Raw genomic sequence first — 23,373 nt, 5'->3', positions numbered from 1 at the left:
GTGTCAGCCGGGCACATGGGCTGAATCATTAAGCACCTGTGCAGTGTTCAGCATGTAGAAAATGTTCCAGTGGCATTCCTAATGATGAAGAGGGTGGGAAGGAGGGACGGAGGGGTGGTGCAAAGTTAGGGCACAGATACTCCTGTTTAGCACGGGCTGCAAGTTTAAAAGTTGTTTTTTTAGGACAATAACTGCATCACCTGCCAAATGGAACCCAGGACAGATCTTGGATTAAAAGCAGCTATCTGAAGGTACAAGTGGTCTGGGGGGTCAGATTGTGGGTACTCTACCTACTCCCCTCCCATAGCACTTATGCCATTTCCCCACTCAAAGCTGTTGCAGAACATCTCATTTGACTCAAGACTAAAGCGCAGTAGGATTGCGCCTGCTGCACTATTCAGCACAAGGCAATCACAGACCTTACTCTCGGACTATGGCTCCATCACCATGCCGCCTCCCCAGGGAATGATTGACAGCTGGCTCATTTTCCACTGCACAGTATGTGAATGTAGCAATTTTCTTAAATCCAAAGGGTTAATGTAATGCTAAATATTAGATTTTCTGGATTACTGGATCCCAGACTATTGGGGGTTATACTCTATAATGTCTCCTAGGTGTATACAGTAACAGGTTTAGACGGAGTTAACAACGATTAGTAGTGATGGGTAAAAATACTAAAGCATCGATTTTATTTCTCTATTTAACTGTGAATATTGGATCAATTACCATGCAACTGCTCAAAGCACATCAGTCACAAAGCTGCTACATTCCCACATTGTCAGAAAGCTGCAGGTTGAATCACAGCTCAGAAAAAAACATTATCATTCCTAATATTGATTTTTTCCCCTAAAGGTCAGAAGCACAAATGAGTTGATCTATGATCTTACGCGGCTACATGACAAACCATAGATCATTCTGTTCTGTAATACTGCTCTGGATTCCATATGTGCATAAAAAAGTCTTCTCTCCCTGTATAAGAAAATCATCTTATCTATGTATTATTCAGATTCTTCTCAACAAACAAAATACTATTCATTACTTTATGGAGCCAATGCTGCAGTGAAAACAATTGTATTATCATACATTACAGTGCCCAAGCAACAGCTAGTATTATGGAGACTGAAGATTTGTATTATATTTGTTAGTATTATGAAGACTGACACATTGGAATCTTATATCTTATGCTGGAATCACACATGGAGTATTTGTGGCAGTTTTGCTGGTACTTTAACTACCAAACACAGGAGTGGATACAAATATGAAGGAAGATGTATCACTCTTCCTTCGGGGCTTTGCCTCCAAAACAGTGCAGTGTTAATTTTCCAAAAAAATTATGTATGTGACACCAGCCTTAAAGGGGTAATCCGGGTAGCAAAAATAATATTTTAAACAATTCTTAATACCAGTTTATATCTTATATACATGTATAACCTTGCACCCTTTCCCTGTTTTTTTTTTCTCATTCTTATCTGCTTGGATGTCTAAAATCCTCTACTCTGGGTCCATTCTGACCTCGCTGATCTCCCTCTTCCCCCCTCCCTTTGTAGACACAGGACATGTGATCTCATCTCTGGGGGCTGGGTTGGTAACCCAAACCCCAGGAGACATTGTCTGCATCATCTCTGTGCACCTGTGCTGCTTCCATAGGTTTACATGTGTCCCTGAGCCTAGGTTTCTGTAATATTGTAAGTGTTATGTATGATGGAACTAGAATGTTTTCATTTATAGTGGGTGGGCACAGTGCACTCAGCACAGCAAGTAAAGAACAGTCTTTCCCACCATCTCAGAGATGTAGGGAGGGATAAGTTAAGAAATTACACATCTGTACCTTCATTTTGTTATTTTTGTTTTATCACAACTCCTAGTGAAGGGCACAATTTCAATAACTTAGAAAATCTTTTTAAGGCCTGATTCATGGGGTTATTTATTACAGCTTTCATATTACAGCTGCAGGACTCAGGGATTCTATGGTTTATGAATTTATAGAATTTCAGTTTGCTTTAACAGAACTATATGTGGTTTGGTGTACATCTAAAACAAGCAGCTGCATTACAGCTGTGAAAAACTTATCTTAAAGTGAATGTACCAGCAGTACTATTTTCACATGGATAGGCTGGCGCCAGTCCATTTTTTGAACCAAGGCCTGGTTCCCGTGTACAGCGCCATTCTATTACCAGGCAGAATAAATGGGGCCGCATCATAGAGGGGCAGGATTTTTTCCCACTGGGGGGCGGACCGGCCCGCCTCTAGTGCTTCACCCCCGGCCGGTGCCCATGAATAGAATGGTGCCATACGTGGGAACTGGGACACTGTTCAAAAAACGGCCGACGGCATTGGCTTCCCAGCGCCATGCCATGTTCTATCCATGTGAAAATGTTAAAGCGAATGTACTGCTGGTACATTTGCTTTAAGGCCACTTCTACTTGACAGTATTTAAATCAGTATGTCGGAAAGCTAGAAGATAGCCCAAAACATAAAAGTAGTGCAATGATACTTTTTTCTGTTTCTGGTTTTGATTTACGAACGCCAATGCAAAATACTTACCCAAATACTAAATTTGGCCAGGGTATAATGGTAGTATGACAATGAAAAAGATCCATGAGTAGTCAAAATGCAGTGACTCATATACAGTATATGTCAGGGGCTTTTGATCTTGGAGAAGCAATGAGCATTGAAGAATTGCGCCATTACAGGATTCGCTTCAGGCAGAAAACCTAGAATCAGCCCTGAATGTGTTCTAATAGGGAGCTCACTCTTGGATGGTACAAAACTTTTTATCAGTTTGTCATCCCTCAAGTAGACAAATATGGTCTAAGTAAATATACGTTAAAATTCTAGATATCTTAATTATATGGTTTGTACTTGAAATCCTAAGTCATATGTAAGAAAGCTCCAGAAGGAGAAGACAAACAAAATCTACCACAAGTATAACCAAGCTCTTTTCAATATATACTCCAGGGTAATCTGCGAAGAAATCTTATGTCAGGTCTCCAATCCTGTCTTATTTCAAGAATGACTGACACCTTAAAAATGGTTCTTTGTTTCCCTGCTTATTCCCAAGACTCCTTTCAACAGAAACTCACAAGAAGACAGACAGATAAAGTGTTAAATAAATAAACAAAGGTTTCCCAGCTGCAGACATGGCAGGAAGTTGTATTTTTAGAAATGTTTACTTTTTCATGTTAACAACTCAAAAAGAATGACAATTTGTCAAAGTGTAGAATGGTTTCTAGCATTAAAACTATTGTCCCTCTAAACCCATCCCCTGGCCAGTTCTCCTGCTGTTGGCTATGTCCTGTCCAATATATCGCCCTTGGCCCATCTTTGCTAAGCAAATAACTAAGCTTCATATAAAATGTATTTCTTTTTTTTAACTTAGTAAAGCAAAAGTCATAGGGACATGTTCAAAGTTTTAATCAGTGGGGTCTTACTGCTGAGACCCCCACCAATCAGAACGCATGCACATGACAAGTATTTTGTGGTTGTACTATAAGGCCGGGTTCACACGCTGTAAAGCACTAACCGTTCTGTGACCCAGCCAGGTCTCATAACGTCCGGTGTCAGTGAAGATCATCCTGGCCGGTACTGCAGTACGAGCCGGATGAACTTCATTTGTGCTATATTGGGATGCGGGCGCATCCGTGTGTGTCCGCATCCCAATTCACCATAACACACCGGAGCCGCACTTTCCATTGTGTAAACGGACAGTTTCTTTCTCTTACTTCTCTGACTAAGCAAAGCACATACTCCTTTTTACTATGCTGGTAAACAGGACAGTATACTGAGAGATAATTTACACAGCACAGTACCAAAGTTGTCTTTTGGTGGGATAAGTGGTTACTGATACACTGGCTTTGATGAAAAAAGTAACAGAAAATGTTTTTTCTTTGGAATGCATTGATGAAAAAACAGCAAGCATTGCTGCTTGCTTAAAGGGGAACTCCAGGTAGAGGTAAAAAAACAACCTTCTGCAGAAGCATGTGGCATTTCTTACCTGTCTAACCCAGTTTTGAAGCTACAAAAAATCCATTTGCTTTGGGGGTTTTGTTTTGTATTGTGTGGCTGCACTTCCTAGTTGAGCAGTTGTACACAGTACTACAGGTTCCAGAATGCAATGCTTTCCATCTGCTGTTCATCACAGTCCTCCACCCTGCCCATTCCCCACCCAAATCTGTCGCAGAACATCTAGGCTGTGTTCAATCATTGCAGTTTCATTGTGTTACTGAATTAATTGCAGTACTTTATCATTGCATTGTGTCCCCCCCCCCACACACACAGCACATTGTTACTACCTAAAATGGAGTAAAGAACTTTTTGATTTTTTTTTCTTCTCATCTCCATGCACACATTATGCTCAAGCATCTTTTATCTTTGAAGTTGAGCCCCACAATAAGGACTTTATCCGATATTATCTTACATGGATATACTGTTTATGACACGTTTTTTTGTCCAGGTGGGATTGGCAGTGTCAGCTCTGATCCTCTGTGCCATTTAACATCATTTAATTGTGTTACTGCATCATTTCTGTGAAGACGCTGCAGTACTGCAATGAAACATGTGTGAACATAGCCCTAATTTCACTGCAGACTTTTGCACAATCAGTGAAGTTGCAGCAGCTGCTCAGATTTAGACTAGAGGCTAAAGAGGCTGCTCAGAGATGGTGAATCACTCAGGCGATTGGGGGATCCAGCCAAGCCTCCTGTGACATCATGCGCTGCCCTTTGTCTGCATCAACAGCCTGTGCTCAGCAAACACACACAATGTGTGACAGAGGCATGGAAGATTTGTCTCCTAAGGTGGGAGAGCAGTGGGAGCAGGAGACAATGTGGATTGGCACAGATGCCATTTTTCTTCACTTCCTGGATGTCAATCAGCTACCAGTGTGACAGAACCGTACAGATATGGTAATACATTACATAGACACATCTTTATAACTTTTAATGTACCTTTAAGAGAAAAACAGTTTTCCTTATGTGGAGTTCTCCTTTAGGCTGGGTTCACACTACGTATATTTCAGTCAGTATTGTGGTTCTCATATTGCAACCAAAACCAGGAGTGGATTAAAACCACAGAAAGGCTCTGTTCACACAATGTTGAAATTGAGTGGATGGCCGCCATTTAATGGCAAATATTTGCTCTTATTTTAAAACAACGGCTGTTATATTGAAATAATGGCAGTTATTTACTGTTATATGGCGGCCATCCACTCAATTTCAACATTGTGTGGACAGAGCCTTTCTGTGTTTTTAATCCACTCCTGGTTTTGGTTGCAATATGAGAACCACAATACTGACTGAAATATACGTAGTGTAAACATAGCCTTAAAACGCAAACTGGGCTATATCCTTGATGAGTTAAAAGGGGTATCACCACCTAAAAACATTATCCTCCATCCACAAGATATGGGGATATCAAGCAGAGTAGTGGGAGTCTATCCACTAAGACTAATCACCAATCAAGAGAACAGAGTTGGAATAACTCCCAGAATGAGCAGAGTGCTTGGTAAGGACTTCAACTATTTTTTGAACTCTGGACAATTGCAGAGCACTTAGCTTGGCAATGCCCGGAAGGCTAATAGAGAATAAGTGCAAGTTAGGGAGTCTGCTCTATTCATTTTCTTCATGTTCTAGGGTTGGTGGAGATCCTAGTCTTTGGACTCCTACTATTCAGCTTGTTATGCATAGGAAACAACTTCTTGAGACTGGAACGCCCCTTTAATGCTATACCTTTGTATTGAAATTTCTGCTCACAGTGATCCAACTCATAGTTTGGAGATATTCAGATTTTATACAGAAACATTGTTACAGGCCTCTAGTATGAAACCTTGGGTGTCAGAGTTAATCAGGGACAGATTAAAGGCAGGAGACATTCACCGTAAAGTCGAGCTGATATTCTTTTGGTGCAGTTGTGTTTCCTGATTGCTTTTGGCAGAAGAGACACGCTGAAAAATTAGGATGCCATTGTTCTTGCGAAATTATTTGTTCCTCGTATTGCTGTACAACATTGCATATGACATTCTCAGGGACAAGTGACAGCATAGTGTGATCTGCAGATAGGGCAATTTTACAGTTTAAAATGACTACAGCTTGCCCTTTATGGAAGCTTTATTGTTTTATTCTGACTTCAAGCACTTTGGCTATTGGCAGCTAATTCTGGAGACAAGAGACCGTTCATGATTAACTTTGCAAAGTGTCACCATAATGAACTCAGTATCTGAAGGGCAGCCCTCAAATACGTGAATGTGATGCAGATTAATACAGCTTTTTACCCTAAAAGTGGTGTCAGTGTATACGATGAACGCACAGTCTCTTACTACGAAAATTCACTTGCGAGACATAAAACTATCGGTTTGCTATAGATATCGTTGGACTGTTCAATGACATGAGAAGGTAAGACGTTTTTGAAATAGCCTTGTCAATACAGTTTGTATTTGTGTGACCTTTGCTGTATGCGTACAATGATTTTTCTTGTTTGTCTGTGCTTTGGGCTGTTTTTGAGCTAATTTTAATGGACATATTTTTGGCATTGCAGATTAGTTATTTAGAATGTAATTTATGACTTGGTAACAGGCATAAAAGGAATTTATGATAAAAATAATAACATACAAATGGCCAGGAGCAATGTCTAGTGACCTACACATAATGCACGAAGGAGACACTAACCTCTGGTGACTATTCTAACTGGCTGGAATTCAAGTTCTACATCACTGTTAATATTACTAAGCAAACAGATGCTGCTTTAAAGGAGAAGTCCGGCCACTTTAAAAATGTGACAGGTTCAGGTGGCAGGGGCAGGGGAGAAAATAACAAGCAAGCATTACTTACCTCTCCCCGTGCCCGTGATGCATCGTATAATTAGTCCCAGGACCCCCACTGGAAGGTATTTCCCTCATGTCATTATGTCATGACTTGGGGGGAAAATTGCCCATCCCAGTTGATGAATAGCCAGCTCAGCCAATCTGTGACTGGAGCAGAGTCCCGTCCCAGTCACTGGCTGGGCAATTACCCCCCCCCCCCCCAGTCTTGATGTTGGCTCTAATGGAGATCCCAAAGCCTTGCAGGGGTCCCAAAGTGGCAATTCAGCACTGGAGAGGCACATGGAGAGGGGAGTTAGTATGGTTTTTATGTTCCCCCCTGCCACTGCTGTTTAAAACTTTTTTCCCGTGGCCAGGCTTCTCCTTAAGTTTAGAGTTGTTAAGGCCATAGATAAAGGGATAGATTATATTATGATGGGTTAACAAATAGAAGGGAGCCAAACATTTAATTACAAAATAGGTTTAACCTGTGGTCCTAAACATCAAATTTATATAAATATGAACAGTTTGAGATTTGTTTTGGGTGAAACGTTGAAAATTGTATGAAAAAATTGGAGGGAGAACTTGTTAGACAGGGCTAGTGAGAGATATTACAAAAATAAATATAGATGGTGCAGTGAAGTAATTTGTCAGTCAGTGTTTTTTTTGTGAGCAGGAGAAGAGAAAACATGTTTGACAGGGTCTTCACATTGGGCTCACTTTTTGAGTTTGACTGTGGCAGGCACCCAGCCATTGACAGATTGCACCAGTCAGTTTGTGAATCAATTAGTACTATTTTTCAGCAAGATATTAGTAGCCCCACAAAACACACATTTAAACATTACTGAGGTATGATGAAGGTATGGGTATAGAGGTCTAAGCAATGGATCTTCTCCGGGAATCATACACCTATTTCATGTGCTGTGGATTTAGAACGTGTTGAGGGTGGGACAACCGTTCTCCATTTACTATCACTGGAATACATTGTTTTTGTAACCATTATAAATAAAATCAGACACATAACTAGAATATACTGCTTATGTTGTGAAATAAAAGAAAAATAACCAAGACGGGAGCTACATGTGACGTTATCTTTGGTGGATACCATAGAAGTTTCAGTAGTGTTATATGTGGACTCTTACCTGGAGTGGTTGTGCTCCAGCTACAGAACTGCCAGTAGCATAAATGTATATCAAGCTGCTTCCTCCACCCGGTGTCAAATTGATAAAAGATTCTGCGCAACTGGAAAAAAAAAACTGGTGGGTTTTCGGGCGCACACTGATCCCAGAGATAGAGCCCTTAAGAATGACACATACAGGCAAGATTTTATTATTGAAATTCAGGGCAACACATTTTGAAGAGTTATTTCCCTCTTCATCAGCCTCATATATATGTCTTTCAAAAGCTGGGTGCACCCTAAATTTACCAGTTTTTTTTCCAGCCAAACTTATGTTCACAATTTACTGCCACCAAACCTTGCTACTTGTTAGTCTAAAGTTTCTAGATGGACAGTAAACTTTATCTGGCATTAAAATAAACATGAATAAATGGTTTCATTCAGAAAGCTTTTTAGCTTTTGCTTTGAGGCATGGAGGATAATAATCACTTTCATAACTATTTTCATTTTCTTTGTTTTTATCAAAAAATGTCATCTTCTAATCTTATACATTGAGAAATTGTAAGCATTTAAATATTTCAAACTAAATGTGCAATGACAGCAAAACAGATTATGCCATAAATCAACAAATTCTATGGACAAGTAGAACTTTGTCTTCTATTGGCATCAAATAGGGGCATGTTTCTATGCATAAGCTCTTGAGCAGTACATTCTCAGTGTGTTAAAAAGAATCAGCTTTGTTAAGAGATTTTTCTTTTCTTTTCTACCTATTCTGGGACCACTTAGCAGCACTTAAGGGAATCATTTTAGATGTACACAAATATGTGATGGATATAGTTATCCAATTTTACCTCACGTATTTCCACAGGGTTTAAATTCTGAGAGACATGAAATATTCTGCTAAAATGGTATTGAATTATGAAATGGAGAAGTATTTTTCTGTAATTATTTCTAGTGTAGGTTCTTAAGTGTAGTTGGACAAGTATTAACCAACCTTATTGTTGTTAAAAGAAAACTGTCAGGTGTCTGGGGCCTCACACTTCAGTCCCGAGACCTAACATATTCCCTTCAAGATTATAAAACAGAACATTTTCAGCTTATGCACTTTTTCAAGTGTTTTAAATATAGTGGTGTGTTTATCAAATCATTTCTTTAGTTTTGTAGCTTTTAGGGTTGATTCATAATTACAGAGGTATAGCTAGATATTTCAGATAATTGCCCTAATGTTGTATCCAAATTTCATGGTCAAGACAGAAAGGCTTGGAGACTGTCCCTCCATCCTGTTCCCAGTGTACTTGCCCAACTAAACTCCCGCAGCTACATGGCTGCTCTTCCCCTCCACTTTACTACCTATTCCTGCTTCAAAGATTAGACATGTCAAGAGAACTCCTAGACAGACCAGGGGAGGCACGTATATCAACCATGCATTACATAGTGCCTGTTCAGGCAAAAAGATCACACAATGGTCAAAGGTTAAAAAAATCTAGACCAGTTGATTCCTGTAGCTTCTTCATTTTAAGAGGCAAAGACAATGACTGGATTGTTAGTGGGACCATTGGTACATCACTGTTGGTCAACCATCTCCTGCAGATGTATGGCTGATCAACAATAATTTTTAGCACTACACAGTCCCACTGCTCAGCCCATGACCAAGCGATTGCTTATTTGGCTGATCACTTTTTCTTTTACATGAGGCAATAATTGACCTATCCAGCTGATAATAGTCTATGTGAAGGACCCTAATGTTAATTACTTTTTTGAAGTGAGTACAAATGAGGGCTAATTAGTACAAATTTCTGTAGAAATATTAAGTCAGTGAGGCCACCCCAGGCAGCTGGATTATTTTGGACAACCAACAAGAACTTCCATAGCCTTGAACAAACAACAACATTCCAGATGCATAAGCTGCCATGTTCCTGGTATCTGTCCAGCCATGATGCAATAAATATTTTGTACTAGTTGACCTTTTATAGCATTTTATTTTTAAGATTTTATTAACAATTTAAAAGGACTCTCTGTTACAAAGCTGTACAATTGATAGCACATACTTGACTATTGCCTATGTAGATATTTGTCCTATTTGCTCTGTAGATTTATGGCAACAACTTTGAAAAGTTTTTCCTTCTAAAATTCTATTCCTTTATTTCTTTGGTTTGAATTATTACATGAGCTAACATGATATGGCAATAAATGTAGCAGCTTTGTTTCCAATTACCTTAAGCACTCCGGGGAATAAGAATCATTCTGTGGTTAGAGTGTTTTTCTATAAACCAATCTGGTGGTTAGTTCCAAACTATAATGTAAACTTCTCTCCTAAACCTTACAGTTATTATTCTGGATTCAATTTAGATGCTATAATCATAGTTTGGCTCTACAAAAATACCAGGCATCACAACAAAAGAACTCAATACATAATAGAACTCGGGATAGAATAAATCAAATTTACATAATGAAATAATCAAGTCAACCACAAAACCGTAAATTTGCGTATTATAATGCAGATTTAGTTTGAAAAGTAAAGCAAAATAACTATCCATATATATATATATATATATATATATATATATATATTACTCATACTTGCTCATATATAAATGATACTTATAGGACAAAACACTAAAACCATACTAACTAATAAACACAAACAAGTAATTAAAATTTAGCCTCAAAATAATAATAAAAAAACTTGAACAGCATAAGTCTCAGAATGTTACCATGTCTGGCATAAAAACAAGATGGCTGGAAGTCAAATCTGCAAAACATGGATCACCCAGTGACCCTGACCTTTACATGTTTCACATAATAAACTAACTCGACTTTGTAAAAAACCTCAATGACTAGTAATTGAGTCCATATGACTTGTGTATGGTATAGGAATTAATTTGTGCTGTGGTTTGGGGTTAACCCACCATATTGTTTTAATTTAAAAGCAGACTTGTTTAAAATATTGTTGAGTTTACCTGCTGTGTATTTTATCACTTTTGAGTGTAATTTTATAAAGTTTCCTAAAAATGTCCTGATTCTATACATTATAGTACATGTGATTTGCTGGCTGTGTTTCATTTAGGACTGTTGCCTGCTGTGCAGAATATCATGTAAGGTAAGGTAAAGTTGGTAATATCACCTTTGAGATGAAAGGGCTGTAGGTAGAAAAGAGGGTCAGGAAGGGTCAGCGTGCCTTACCTGAAAAGAGCAATTAAGAGCAATATACAGAAAGAAACAATAAAAGGAGGCATCTGGGACAGCACTGCAATGTTAGGGTTTGATTTCACATTTACGTTTTGTTTCACATCGTTTTTTTGCCTCCAAAAACAAGTGATTTAAATATTTAGGCGATGTTCCCACATGCTCTTTTATTGGCTGTTTAACGTCCGTCTCATAGGACGGTCACCGTTTTGGACCATTTGTTTTATAATGACGGTCGTAATTGGACAAATAACTACCGTCATTATGTAATAATGGTTATTTGACCTCAAAATGATGGCTATCCAAAAAAACAAACACAAACAACAACAAATGGGCAGCAATACAGTGTTTTGCAGAGGCTAAAGAGTTGAGATGGTCACAAGTTTAATTAAAGGGGTTCTCCGGAGAGTGTTTTTAAATCAACCAGTGACAGAAAGATATAACGATTTATAAATTATATTTAAAAAAACTCAAGCTTTCCAGTAATTATAAGCTGCTGTATGTCCTGCAAGAAGTGTAGTCTTTCAAGTCTGACACAGTGCTCTCTGCTGCCACCTCTGACCTCTTCTGCTTGATCCTGACACAGGCCAAAGTGGCAGAAGAAAGCAATAAGTCAGGCTCCACCTCCTAGGACATACAATAGCTGATAAGTACTGGAAGGCTTGAGTTTTTTAATTTTTTTTATAGAAGTAATTTACAAAGCTGTATAACTTTTTGGCACACAACAATTTTTCCCCTTTGGAGTATCCCTTAAATTAGAAAAAGGAAAAGGTCTTACATGCTAAACTCACTGGGCTTTATATGGAAGCTATGGCAACCTGACTGACCATTGAGGGTTGTGTCTCCCCATGACAAACTTACCAGAATAGGTGGAAGGGCAATGCTGGTGGTACAACTTAACCAACAACTTTAGATTTTAATGGAAGAAGAAACAACTGTGCATGTTCCAAATGAAGTGTTTTTGTTATAGCTTTGCTGCAAAAAGAAGTGACTTCACGCTTTGTTAATTTCTGCCTGTTCAAACTTTTTCCTCTCTCTAAAATAAAAAACTCCAAATTTGTGCCAAAACAAGGGACAAAGTCATTATCTCAGTGTTGCAAAACAACACCCAAAAAGCAGGGGGGGGGGGGAATCACCAAAAACTCTAAATCTAAAGGAAGCACAAGTAGGGATAGAAGATTAAACACATGTTATGAAAAATAACTTTTGACATGTCATCAGGCATATCAAAAGTTATTGAACACAGTTAGAGGTGAGCGAACCGGGTTCGGGTTCGAGTCGATCCGAACGTTCGGTATTTGATTAGCTGGGACTGCTGAAGTTGGATAAAGCTCTAAGGTTGTCTGGAAAACATGGATACAGCCAATGACTATATCCATGTTTTCCACATAGCCTTAGGGCTTTATCCAAGTTCATTAGTCACTACTAATCAAATGCCGAAAGTTTGGGTTCGGATCGACTCGAGCATGCTCCAGGTTTGCTCGTCTCTAATCACAGTTGGTCTCACTGCTGATCCACTCCCCAGCCATATGTCTGCAATGGCCAATTCTGAAAATGTAGGTCTATGGGACTACTTTGTTGGATTTAGTAACTGGCCAGGGAGTGGATTGCACTGCTTCCATGCTCTTTCCCCAGCTAAATCACCTGGTCACATACATTCTCTGCTGAGACCAGCTGTGATCAATAACTTTTGACTTGCCCTGAAGACATGTGAAAAGTAATTTTTCATAACAGGTACTCTTTGATTATTTTGCTTTACTTACAGATTTAGTTGTTAGGCCTCACAGGGGTGTTCCAACTCCAGCTTAAAATTAATTTGGTAACCCTTCCAAGCCCTTAGTCAATTCACATTTTGTTTTTTCATACATGCTGCACTGCACATGCACTGTGCACTTCTTTCTGATCTTACAGTATATCCTGCTTCTGTCCCAGGCCTGATAGTGTCAGTGTAATGTGTAATATAGTGAGACCTCCTGTGAAGACCACTTTTTATTAACCCCTTAGTGACCGCCACACGTATTTTAACGGCGGCCACTAATGGGCTTTATTCTGATGCGTACGCCTTTTAACGGCGGACGCATCGGAATAAATTACCGGGCGGCGGCGGCAGCAGAGCAGGGGATCAGCGGGCAGTTAACCACGGGTTCCGGTGGGTCCTGGTCGGTGCCACGGTCATACTCATACACGGTCATATATGTGATTGCGGCATCCCGCGGTGCCGCTCGGTCTCCCGATGTCTCCATGGTAACTCCAGGGGCCTAATGAAGGCCCCCGGGCTTACCATGGATATGCCATCCTGCTGACAGGGGTGGCTGTGGCTATTGCCAGTCAGCAGGATGGTCACATGATACAATACACTGTACTGCAGAAGCCTGGATCAGGTGATGTATAGTCTGCGGGGGCCAGGGGGTTAACGGGGCGGGCAGCAGACAAACTCGCAGTCGGGATGTACATCCCTGCTGCGAGTTTGTCTGCCATTGAGTACACAGGGCCGGGATCCACAGCGAGTCTCGCTGTGGATACAGCAAGTGTGTTTGTAGCCTTAAAAAAAGATCAAACTCTCATTCTCTCCACCACCAGAGGTGGCGGAGAGCATGGGGCAATGATCGGGGCTAGCCGATGTGTTCCTGGTACAAGTGATCAGCGGTATATACTATATACCACTGATCACTTGTTCCAAATGCTGTCGGCAATTTTATCCCCTGTCACCATAAATCATTGGTGACTGGATAAAAAGTCAAGTGCTCGGATTACCTGTAACCACCCCGCATTACCTGTAACCACTCCAGATTACCTGTAATGACCCCGGATTACCTGTGAGGACCCCGGATTACCTGTAACGACCACGCATTACCTGTAACCAACCCACATTACCAGTAACCACCCCAGATTACCTGTAACCACCCCGGATTACCTGTAACCACCTCGGACTACCTGTAACCACCCCAGATTACCTGTAACCACCCCAGATTATTCATAACCACTCCAGTTTACCTTTAACCACTCAGATTACCTGTAACCACCCCTGATTGCAACAGGCTGCCCATAACCACTACAGATTGCCCCAGGTTGCCCGTAACCACCCCAGGTTGCCCGTAACCACCCCAGATTTCCCATAACCACCCCAAATTGCCTGTCACTCCTCCCCCAGATTGCCCATCACCACCCCAGTTTGCCTGTGACCCCCCCAAATTGCCCATCACCACCCCAGATAGACAGTAAACACCCCCAGATTGTCCATTACCACCCCAGATAACCAGTAAACACCCCCAGATAGCCAGTAAACACCCCTAGATAGCCAGTAAATACCCCCAGATTGCCCGTAACCACCCCAGATAGTCAGTAAACACCCCCAGATTGCCCATAAACACCCAAGATTGCCACAGACTGCCCGTACCACCCCAGATTGCTCGTCACCACCCCAGATTGCCCGTCACCACCCCAGATAGCCAGTAAACACTCCCAGGTTGCCCGTCACCACCCCAGATTACCTGTAATCTCATTTAAAAAATTTTTTTTAGCAACTGCGCTATTCTAATAACCAATACTAGCTGCGGTTTTGCTCCAGCAAAATGACGCTCCTTCCCTTCTGAGCCCTGCTGTGTGCCCAGTGGTTTATCGTTGGGGTACCGTTGTACTCAGGAGAACCTGCTTTACAGATTTTGGGGTGCCTTTTCTCTCCCATTTCTTGTGAAGTTGAGAAATTTCACCGCACACCAAGATGTATTCATTGAGGGGTGTACTTTCCAAAATGGGGTGACTTTTTTGGGGGGGTTCACTTCACTGAGACTACAGGGACACTGCAAACGCACCTGGCACTCAGAAACTTCTACAGCAAAATCTACACTGAAAATTCTAATTGGCGCTCCCTTCCTTCTGAGCCCGCTGTGTGCCCATACAGTGGTTTATGCCCACATATGGGTTACCTTTCTACTCGTGAGAACCTGCATTACAGATTACTGCCGGTAAGGCTGCCGGTGCGCACGCGTACCAGCAGCCTTTTCTCTCCCATTCACTGCTCTGCAACCCGGAAGTGAGGGAGCTCTGAGGAAGGCGTCCAGAGATGAGGGGACGCGGCCAGCAGGAGATTCAAGCGGCAATCGTCACCGAAGGGATGGTAAGTGTAAAATCTGCGTGTGTCTGTGTTTTTTATTTTTTAAGTTGGCCTACTGGAGTACTCCTTTAACTCTTTCCTGATATGTTTTATGCCTCACACCCTCCACCATTTGGGGTGCTTTTTCTCCCCTGTTCCTTGTGAAATTGAGAAATTTCAAACTAAACAAACATATTATTGGAAAAATTCTAGTTTTTCATCTTTACTGTCTAATTTTGAATACTTTCCTCTAATACCTGTGGGGTCAAAATGCTCACCGCTCACCAAGATGTATTCTTTGAGGGGTGTAATTTCCAAAATGGGGTGAATTATGGGGGGGTTTCACTTCGCTGGCACTACAGGGGCACTGCAAACGCAGCTGGCGCCTGAAAACTTGTACCTTCTGAGCCCAGCTTTGTGCCCATACAGTGGTTTACGGCCACATATGGGGTACCATTGTACCGAGGAGAACCTGCGTTACAAATTTTGGGGTGCTTTTTCTCTCCTGTTGTTTGTGAAAATGAGATACTTTAATCTGAACAAACATATTATTTGAAAATGTCTATTTTCCATTTTTTTCCGCCCTAATTGTGAATACTTTCCTCCATCCCCTGTAGGGTTAAAATGCTCATTATACCCCTAGATTAATTCTATAAGGTGTCTAGTTTCCAAAATGGGGTCACTTATGGGGGTTTCCAGTATACAAGCCTCCTAAAACAACTGGTCCCTAAAAAAAATCAGTTTTGGAAATATCATGAAAACTTGATAATTTGCTAATACATTTCTAAGCCCTGTAACACCCAAGAAAAGTAAAATATGTTTACGAAAAGAAGTCAGAATAAAGAGGACATATTGGTAATGTGACCTAGTAACTAATTTATGTCATACAACTTTCTTTTTTTAGAAGCAGAGAATTTCAAAGTTTGTAAAGTGCACATTTTTCATATTTTTATGTTTTTCACAAAAAACACAAGATAGTGACCAAATTTTGCCACTAACACAAAGTGCCATATGTGACGAAAAAACAATCTCATAATCTCTAGCATACGTTAAAGCATCACTGAGCTATAAGCGCCTAAAGTGAGACAGGTGAGATTTTGAAAAATGAGCCTGGTCATTAAGGCCCAAATAGGCTTGGTCCCTAAGGGGTTAATAATAATAATAATAATAATAATGATGATGATGATGATGATGATGATGATGATGATGATGATGATGATGATGATAATAATAATAATTTGTGCAGCACCAACTGATTCTGCAGCACTTTACATAGTTTTTGCCAATTTTGGTCCCTGTCCCTATTAGGGCTCCCAAACTAAATTCACCGATCTGTATGTTTTGGGTGTGGGAGGAAACCCATGCAAAAACATGTGAGCGCAGAGCAGAGCCCTCCCATAGAGATGCAGTCGGGATTCTGCCACGGAATTCCTCCAAATTTGCTCAGTGTGAACATACCCTTACTGCTGAGTGGATTTGCTGAACTGCTCAACATTTAACTCCTGGTAGCTGGAGAAGTTGTATACCACCCTATGGAGTCATGGAAGACATGGATATAGGCCATATATGTTTTACTAGCAGTCCTAGGGTAGCATCCGACTTCTCTAGTCGGTAGTAGTCAAATGCATAGAATTCAGAATGTTTCCGAACATTTAGCAACATTTAGAGTTTAGCAAGTCCGCTCAGTATTTCTCACTAAGGCTATTCAGTTGCCAGGTGATGCCCTCAGATCTGCCATGTTGGTAATTCTTGAATAAATAGAAAGAATTTAAAAAAAAATGGTTATCTCTCTCTCTCTCTCTCTCTCTTTATATATATATATATATATATATATATATATATATATATATATATATATATCTTCATCATCAGCTCATCCAAAATAACAAGCCCTGGCACAGGTTATTGGAAAAAAGTTATGAAGTATGAGTGTAAGGAAATGTAAAACAAGGATAAATTCTCTGTGGCTCACAGGGAGGCTCCTGAGCAGGTGACCCCTCTCTATGATGTCCATACCCCCTAATAGGGAATATAGACCAGTGTCTTTGTGAGATGACTTCTTTAACCATAATACATGTATGATGTCTGTAACAAAGTTGTGCTTGTGTAATATATAATGTGTCATAGACTATTAATGTAAGAGAATGATTACATTTTTGCAGCTTTGATGGATTTGATGGATTTGTATTGGTGTCTCCCTAAAAGTGTTATGTACAACAAAACTAAAGTGGTTTAGGAAAGTGAATGATTGGAGGAGTTGATTTATACGATAAACCTCTTTCATCTGTCTTAGCTCTTCTAAACAAATCATTCTGACTCATCCAAATATCTGTACTCTGTCCTCCAAACCTCTTAACATCCATCCTATGACCTGTATTTTCTAACAGGAAGAATGATGAATGTGAATATATAAAAGAGGTTTAGACCGGTGTCACAGCAGTGAGATCGCTAAAGGTGCATACACATTATAAAGTTACCATGCAGTTTCAGTTCACAGCAACTTCACTAGAAAATGCCAAAATAAATAAACATCTTCTAGTTTGTTGCTTTGTAGAGCTGAAAGATAACAGGGTTTCTATATTTTTTACAAGTTTGCTGTATACTCTATAACTACTTGACAGAAAGCACTAGGGCCTTGGTGGTACATAACATCCACATTCAATTTAGTAAACATCCAGATCAGGTATGCAAAGATCTCTGGGGCTCTTTATCGTGTTAGGGCCAAGGCCCTCTGATATTCTAATATGTCAATACAACCCATGGACAAAGAAAAAATTGACAGGATGCCAAGAAAGGTAATGTTGAAATGAGCGAGTACTAAAATACTTGAATGCTTGTTACGTGAGTCAAGTATTTGAGTTCAATGCCATATCTTCCTGATGATGTCACCTAGCGGCAGAACATGTTGAAGTTTTTAGATAGCAATTGTCAGGCTGTGAAATTTCCCAGTGCTGCAGCCTGGGTATTCTGAGGGACCGTTTAGGACCAGTGATAGATACTACTCACCTAAAAAAAAGAAAAAAATGGCAGCACCTCTATGCCTCTGTTTACTGCAGGTTGCACGCTGCTTGTGGCCTAAGTACAAACAAAAATACAAAAAGTTCAACAGCAACCCACAGGTTCAAGATCTTACCATATACACTCCTCTCAGTGTACACATGATAAAAACCTGCCCCGTAGATATTGAAAAATGAGGATCTTAGCAAACTATTTGATTAAACAGAGTGTACCATGTCACCACGTTAAGGTCTCCTCAGAGACATGGTCCCTCCTGGGCGTGCAACCTGCAGTGTGAACAGAGGCATAGAGGTGCTGCACTCCTCCCATGTCCCAAGGGTGCTATAAAAAGAGATCATTTGGATCCTTTCTGTCCAGTTGTAGGCTTGTTAAGCGCAGGAGAGGCCATTGCTAATGTGAAAATGCTACAGTAGGGACCATATCTCTGAGGACACCTTAACGTGGTGACATGGTACACTCTGTTTGATCAAATAGTTTGCTAAGATCCTCATTTTTCAATATGTACAGGGCAGGTTTTTATCGTGTGTACATTGGGAGGAGTGTATACGGTAAGCCCTTGCACCTGTGGGTTGCTGTTGCACTTTTTATGTTTCTGTTGATACTACTCACCTGAAATTTGGCTTTTAAATTTCTATACTGCTTTTATTAGTCACTTATTAAAAGTTATATTTTAGTGGTGAGGTTACTGCAATAATAGGGGTTTAGTGCCCTGGGCTTGGGCCCAAGGGTTTTTTGACTAATTGTGAATAGATGGTTACCCCTTACCCATTTAGTTTGTTAAGTGTTTGAGTTTCGGATACTCGAGCGCTCAGTTTGAGTAACGGACCCCATTAAAGTCAATGGGAGACTCAAGCATTTTTATGCAAGGGCCTGGTGGTAACCCCCAGAAAAATTGTGGACAAGAGCCTGTTGTTACAATCCTTATAATTGTGGATAAGTGTCTGGTTTGACACTGTTAAAAATTGTGGACAAGAGCCTGTTGTGACCCTCCTTATACTTGGGGAAAGCCTGTTGTGACCCTCCTAATAATTGTGTGTAAGTGCCTGGTCTGACCCTGTTAAAAAATGTGGATGATAGCCTGTTGTAACTCTCCTTATAATTGTGGATAAGAGCCTGTTGTGACCCTTTTTACAACTGTGGGTAAGAGCCTGTTGTCACCTCTTTAAAAAAAAATTGGGTCAGAGCCTGTTTGGATCCTTTAAAATATTTTTTGGGGCGAGAGCCTGATGTGACCTTCTCACACATTTTGAAGGCAAAAGCCTGTTGTCATCCTCTCAAAAAAATTTAAGGGTTAGAGTCTGGTGTCATCCATTCAAAAAATTGTGTGTGGGTGTGTGTGGGTGTGTGGGTGTGTGTGGGGGGGGGGGGCTAGTGCAAGGTGTTAGGCAGTGGTGTGTGCTGCAGGTACTTAATGATGAGCATAGCCTTCATTCCAGCTATTTGGGTGCTTTGCTGACATGTGCCGTTGCATACTGGTGTGCTGATGGTGGTCAGCCTGATAGTGGTGGCTCCTCTGCTGATCTTTGCATGGCAGAATTTGCATAAAACAAATTGTTTGTGTTCCGCACTGTCAAAATAATTCTAGATTGTAGAAGACCTCCCTCTCTGTGAGTAGATGCCCCAGGGAACACTTTTGGGACCAATTGGTATGGCCCGCCTGCTCTTTCTGGTCACACCACTGCCTCTCGCAGCCGATGGTGCAAATCCCTTCCCCTCTGATATGCTGTGTCCAGTTGGTTCACCAGTTGGACCAGTTGCTTTGTTGTCCAACCCCTCTTCAATACCCTAAGACAGGGGAAGTTGAACACTTTGGGGATTGGTGGACATGATCTTCTCCAGTGCCTCCTGAACCATAATTTCAGACTGCGTGGTGGCAAACTTACTGGCCGCGTTATTTGTTATCCATGTCAAGTCCTGCTTATGCTGCAGTGAAGCACAGTATACAATGGAATATACTCAGTCACCACCACTAGACTGTTGCACTATGACACTTGTTAGACTGTATAATACTATTACTATACTGTATGGCAGATGTTTTTTTTCTATTCCTAAAAAAGACTTTTGGATAGTTGTGGATTACTGACTATAACTAGCTATATACCAGTATACAGTTTTGTAGAATACTGCTACATTGTATGGAATTCTGAAAGACTACTAGTCCTTAAAAGATCAGTTGGGTATTTTTTAAACCTAATTGCCTACCTCTTTCAATGATCCAGCATCTCTCTCTGTCAGCTAACAGACCGCAAGTGAATGGAGCATCAGGAGACCTGAGTCTATATGCACCCAGGTCACCTGATACAGCTGGGTACAATAACTGCTGTACGAGCAGCCACTATGGCTGTGGCATAGTAGGACGTGCCAGTCCCTTCCCCACATATTTATTGGCTAATTAAAGCCAGCAAATATGCAAGGAGGAGACTATCAATTTTATTTATGCCCTGCACAGTATTCGTTCGAGCATCGACTACTGTCATTTATCCCGAGCATAACCCTCCCCCCCCCCCAAACCGGCTTAAGAAAAGTCTGCTAAATACTGTACCAATACCAAGTAATGTCTCAATTCTTGTGTTTCTGCCCCTAGGACGCTACATCTCTGCCCCTGTGTTTCCGCCCCTGCATGAAAGTGAAACTAGACTCCAAGAAATTATGGTGATCAGTTGGCAGTATGGTGCAGGTGCTTGTGAGTGAGTTCCTTACTTAGAGTCCTAGCTCCCACAAGTTCTTTAAGGGTGGCCCGAGGAGGATGAGGAATATTTGTATTAATGGCAAGCGGCTCCCTTTCCACCACTGCTTAGCTACAGGGAGGCTATAGAGTCTATTAACCCAGGTTAAGGAGGCAGTTCCAATGGATCCTCCTCCATTATATTGGGAGGCAACAAGGATCATGGACACTATTGTAAGGGATGCTCCATGCAGCCAGGGTACAGCAGTACACTAAGGCCGTCATGCAATGAGCGTGCAGAAGTCTTACTGGAGCTGTCATACGATAAGCATGCAAGAGTCCCACTGAGACTCTCAAGCTGTGAGAAGGCAGCAGTCCTACTGAGACAGTCATGCTTTCCTGGACCTTCTCCAAGAACCCTTAGTGGCCTAGAAAGGGGACAATCACCATCTCCTGCACCAGCATGATCGCCTTCTACTCCACCCCTGTTTGTAAATGGTTTAAAGAGAAGAAGGAGTAGAAGTGGGATATCAACAGACATCTGGAGCACCCAGACCCAGATGACGCATGTCCTGAATGGAGGAAGCGATTGTCCAGGAATTTACCAAAGTTAAGGGTATGGCTTTTTGAGAGACCTACTACATGACTGTACCCTATTCATTGGCAGAAGCTTTATAAAAAGGGACTACCGGAGTTCATGTGTAAACAAAAACCTGGTGAGGAGGTAGAATATACCCCAATAATCCGACCAGGTGTGTTGCCACCAGAGCCTTCCTCTATCCCCATGTCGGAGGAGTGGGAAGATGATTCACAGCAATCATCTCAAGCCCTCTTTGACACGCTTGAGGGCTTGCACCTGAGAACACAATTAGGAAGCTAAGTCCCAGGAGCAGAAAACATCACAGCAGCGGCCATTTCAACCTCTCCAGCACCTCCTACAAGCCATGATTTAGCTTTTAAGAAATGTGCCTGGTCTTTAGACCACATATATTATTATATTATTTCTTTCCTATTATTAAGTTTAGTTTTTTAAAACATGTTACCACTGGGGTCGCTACTGCAATTTATTTATAAATGATGTTTGTATTTTAGGTGGAGACTCTAATGGACACTTCTTGCTATGTGCTAGAGGATTTACAAAAAAGGGACTTCTTATTCAGAGGACAATATCCAGATTTAGGCCATGTTCACACAACGTATGTTTAGCATAAAGGAAATTGCAACAACGGCCGTGATTTATGCTAAACATACATTGTATTTGAATGAATGGAATCTTGGCCGGAGCTTATACACACAGTATATGCTCAAGCCAGGATTCCATCTGGCCGAACGAAAAACTGACATGTCAGTTTTCTGCGGCCACTATTCATTGAATAGTGGCCACACAGACATGTCAGTTCACACACTCCATTGTGAGCAATGATGAATTAGGATGCGGGTGCACACATGCGCGCCCGCATCCGAATTCACCAAAAATGAAGATCATCCGGCTTATACAGCAGTACCGGCCGGGATGATCTTCAGTAACACCGGCCGTTCTGTGACCTGGCTGAGTCATAAAACTGCCTTTGTTATACGAAGTGGAAACATGGCCTTACAGTGGCAGAGGTGTTATTTTATCTTGTTACCACTATGGCAATCACCAGACTCTTTATATTATAAATTTAATATGCCCGCTGTGTCAAGTGGCTCTTAAACGTTAAACGGGTACTTTGAACTATAATGGACACTGATTACAAGTGCTGTTCACCAGTGCCTTATCAAGGACAAGAGTGTTTCCCATTGGGCAGAAGGCCATCATACTTTCTAAGTTATGTTTCTATATATTATGATACTTATGGCTATTGCACTTTATTTGTAAATGTTCACCTTTGCTACTATTATATTGCATAGGAGGTAAATGTGTTGTATTTGAGAGAAAAATGTACACAATTTACACTTATCTTAAGTTACGTATCTCTGGCCTGCAGCCATTTTGAAGGTCCTTTAGGGTAGTATTATATGGGCCAATGGGGGCCCAATAATAACTGTAAACAAGCGCCGATCTGCTAGGTCAGCGCTCGTTTACTGGGCATATTACACGGCCCGATAATCATTTAACAAGGGCTGCATGGACATCATTACCGATGTCCTTGCAGCCCTTACTTAAACTGTATACATTACCTGTCCATGTTGCAGGGCTCCTCTTGCGCTCTGCTTCTCCCCGGGTCCTGCGCACTCCAGCTTCAGAGCGGCCTGTCTCAGCTGAGAGGCCCCTCAGCCAATCACTAGCTGTGGTGGTTCTGGCCTGTGATTGGCTGAGCGGTCTGTCTGCTTAGACAGGCCGCTCTGAAGCTGGAGCGCGCAGGACCTGGGGAGAAGCAAAGTGCAAGAGGAGCCCTGCAGCATGGACAGGTAATGTATACAGTGTGGAAATCGTCAGTCGCAGGCCACACACCCCTATTACACATAGCGATGCACGGTCGGCGCCCGACTGTTATAGGTCCAAACCTATACCAACG

This window comes from Dendropsophus ebraccatus, chromosome 2 (assembly GCF_027789765.1).
Source record: "Dendropsophus ebraccatus isolate aDenEbr1 chromosome 2, aDenEbr1.pat, whole genome shotgun sequence".
Taxonomy (NCBI): Eukaryota; Metazoa; Chordata; class Amphibia; order Anura; family Hylidae; genus Dendropsophus; species Dendropsophus ebraccatus.
This window is presented reverse-complemented; position numbering follows the sequence as displayed.